Raw genomic sequence first — 3533 nt, 5'->3', positions numbered from 1 at the left:
AAAAAAAAAAGAATTACCCAAGGTGACTATTAACAGGATAGAATTCCTTTTGTCCAACCCACCAAGCTGTTCCCCACATAAAAATACAGATTGGACTAGTATGGGACAAAAGAACATTTTAAAATTGTGGCTGGGTTCCCCTACTTAGATTCAGTCCTTTGGGGGCAAAAGTGAGGGACACTTTTTCCCCTGTTAGCGTAACACATAATGATCTCTGTTCTATTTTTATAGCACTTTCATTACAACCTTTCCTCTCCCCCAGCTCAGGAATCCCAAGCACTTCATTACCACCTTTCTTATGGCATATTACTTTCCAGCTTGTTTACAGTTATTTATGTAAATGGAAAATATCAATGTCCATGAAGGTAGGAAGACAGGATCTGTATCAGATTCATGTTGGAAAACCTCAAAGCTACTCAAACAATGCTTTGCACACAGCAAATGTTCAACGAATATGTGAATGAATTAATGTTACCACCATCTGAATAGGGATGACCAGCATGATCTGGCTGAAAAGGGAGACTCTGACATTACGTGTTTGTCTGTGTTTGTTAATTTACATCCTGCCTTTTAAAGAAAGTATATACCGTGATTTATTGAATCCATGAAGAGATGGTCCAATTCTTCAGACCATACTGGAGTTGGGAACAGAATCCTAGAATTCTGAGTTCAGGTCCTATAAGTTTTCTCTCACTCTACCCTGCTTTGGGGAGGAAAAAAGAAAAGAATACCCACGAATATGGTCTAAGAAATGGAGACCTCCTTGGAAATTCCTTAGAAGTTCATTACGAAAGGCACAAGGCCCCTTGGCCTTAGCGAGGGTGCAGAGGAAGAAGTGAGTATCCCTGGAACCCTGACAGTGCCTGGCTCCCCAGTGGCCCCTACACCCTAGCAGAACTTAGAGTTGGCCTGCATAGTTTTCCTGCCACAGAATGCTGAGCACCTGCTCTCTCTGTTGCTTTCTAGTATGTTCTTCCTGTCAAACTGGAATAAACGGTCACTTAAAAATAAGCAGCCCAAGGTAACACCAAAGCAATAACCTCAAACCCAGTGGCCAAGGCACTCAGTGATCCACGCCAGTCCCCCACTGCTCCCACCGTGGGCTGGGTGGGCCCCAGGATAGACAAGGTGTGGAGGACAGAGGACAGCTGCATCCCAGGGGCTCAGTGGCTGCAAAACCTGGGTCTTTGGACAACATGCTGCTCTAAGGGCCCTCAAATGCAGGTAGTTTAGGGGAGATGCCACATGAAAGCTCTGCACAGACCCTTTTAGGTTCAGAAAATTTGGGAAACTAGAAATGAAGAGGTAGGCTAGGTAAGGCATTCAGTATATAGAGTCCAGGAAGGTCATAATAAAGATATCTGAGCTATACTGAAACCTTCAAAAATCCGAATGGACATGATACATTGGCCTTTAGGGAGGCGGTGAAGATCACAGGCCCTCTCGTCAGACGGCCTCCACTTATAATCCCACCTCTAACTAGCTGGGAGCCATGAAAACATGGCTCAGCTCTCCAGACCTCAGTTTTCCCATCTGTGAAGTAGGAGTAAAGACTGACCTCATAGGATTTTTATAAGGATTCAATAAGGTGATACAAATACAGGACCTTTAATAAAGCTCTACAGGCTAATTAAAACACATACTTTCGGAGGCATGAAAATGTTTCAATTCATTCCATAGCATTGGTTATTTCAGACTGATATAAAGTTCTGGATGAGAAATAGTGGTTGAGAGCATGGGCTCTGGGTGTCAATCCTGGCTCCACCATTTATGAAATCTGGGCCTCAATTTCCTCATCTGTAAAGTGAGGACAATTATAGTACATACCACACCCAGTTATGAGGACTGAAAGACTTAGTATGTATAAAGCACATAGAAGAATGTTTGGCACAAAACAAGTTGGGTGTGTTAGTTATTATTTTTGTTTATCAATAAAGATAGAAAACAGAATTACTTTTTACCTAATAATTATTTTGTTGACAAATGCTTCCAAACTTAGGATCGAAGGAGAAAAAAAAAAAAAAACCAATCACCTGCCTTAGCGGTGATCGGTTAACACAACTGGGAAAAAAGAGAAAGCATCTCACTCGTTTCATTTTTAAAGTTGTCTTGGCCCAGGGAAAAAGTGTAGTTTCAGCAATAACCTGCGGAAAGGGGAGATCTGGTTACATGAATCCGGGCAAATGGACTGTGTACCTACTTCCTCTCCCAGCCCTGAACAGGCAACCCCCAAACCACAGCAGGCTTGAGTTACAGATATCCTTCATAAGGAACTTGCTGGGATTTGGAACACATTTTCTCATAGGAATAATGGCACATGTAGCTTTACAGTTTCCAGCACATTCATGACATTAAAAGTGAGTACAGGAGCACGGCACAGAATGACCGGCTCTAACTTCAGCTCTGCCCTGGCCGCATGACCTCAGACAAAGTCAGCCCACTTCTCGGAATCTCAGGCGAGAATGTCTGCCTGCCTGCCTACCTGCCTGCTGGTAAGGAGCACATCACGCTGGACACACAAAGCCTGTGGGATCTGAGGATACTGGATGATACTGCCCTCCATCCCGAAGGAAAACGTAGTAAAGATTCCTTGGAATCATTCATGCTCCAAATAGGAGCCCCAAACCCAGGTCAGCAGAACATGTGGTTTTCACTCTTAGCAACTTAATTGGGACATGGGCCCATCAGCAGTGATTATTTTTTTATTTTTAAAATTATGGAAAAATACATAAGTATGTAAGATTTACCATGGTAAAATACACATTACATAAAATTTCCATTTTAAAGTACACAATCCGGTGGCATTAGGTACATTCACAATGTTATGCAACCATCACCACTAATTCCAGAACTTTTTCATCACCCTAGAAGGAAACCCTGGGCCCATTAGCAGTCACTCCCATTCCCCAGTCCTCACAGTCCCTAGTAACCACTAATCTGCTCTCTGTTCTATGGATTGACCTATTCTAGATATTTCATATAAATGAAATCATACAATACGTGCCCTTTTGTGTCTGACTTCTATCACTTAGCATAATGTTTTCAGGAGTCATTCATGCTGTAGCATGTATCAGAACCTCATTCCTTTTCATGGCTGAATAATATTCTACTGCATAGATATACCACAGTTTGTTTATCCATTTATCCATTGATGGACATGTGGGTTGTTTCTACCATGTCACTACTGTAAATATTGCTATGAATATTCATGTACAAATTTTTTGTTTGCTTTGGGGTTTTTTTGTCTGTATTTTTTCTTTTTTAAATTGAAGTATAGTTGATTTACAATACTGTGTTAGTTTCAAGTGTACAGCACAGTGATTCAGTCATATATATATGTATATATATTCCTTTACAGATTCTTTTCCTTTATAGAATATTGAGTGTAAGGCCCAGTAGGTCCTTGTTGGTTATCTATTTTATATATAGTAGTGTGTATACATTAATCCCAACCTCCTAATTTATACACCCCCCACCCCATGTACAAATTTTTGTATGACCAGTTCGTTTGTGGATATACCCAGGAATGCCAT

The 3533-nt window shown here is 41.2% G+C and overlaps 1 protein-coding gene across 1 annotated transcript in view; it reads left to right on the top strand.

Moving 5' to 3' along the window:
• CHRNA1 (cholinergic receptor nicotinic alpha 1 subunit) overlaps positions 1-3533 on the top strand; it is a 16629-nt gene that overhangs the window by 1899 nt on the left and 11197 nt on the right. The window lies entirely within an intron of this gene.

This window comes from Lipotes vexillifer, unplaced genomic scaffold (assembly GCF_000442215.2).
Source record: "Lipotes vexillifer unplaced genomic scaffold, Lipotes_vexillifer_v1.1 scaffold645, whole genome shotgun sequence".
Lineage (NCBI taxonomy): Eukaryota > Metazoa > Chordata > Mammalia > Artiodactyla > Lipotidae > Lipotes > Lipotes vexillifer.
The sequence above is the reverse complement of the archived record's forward strand: the minus strand, read 5'-3'. Positions and strand labels throughout refer to the sequence as shown.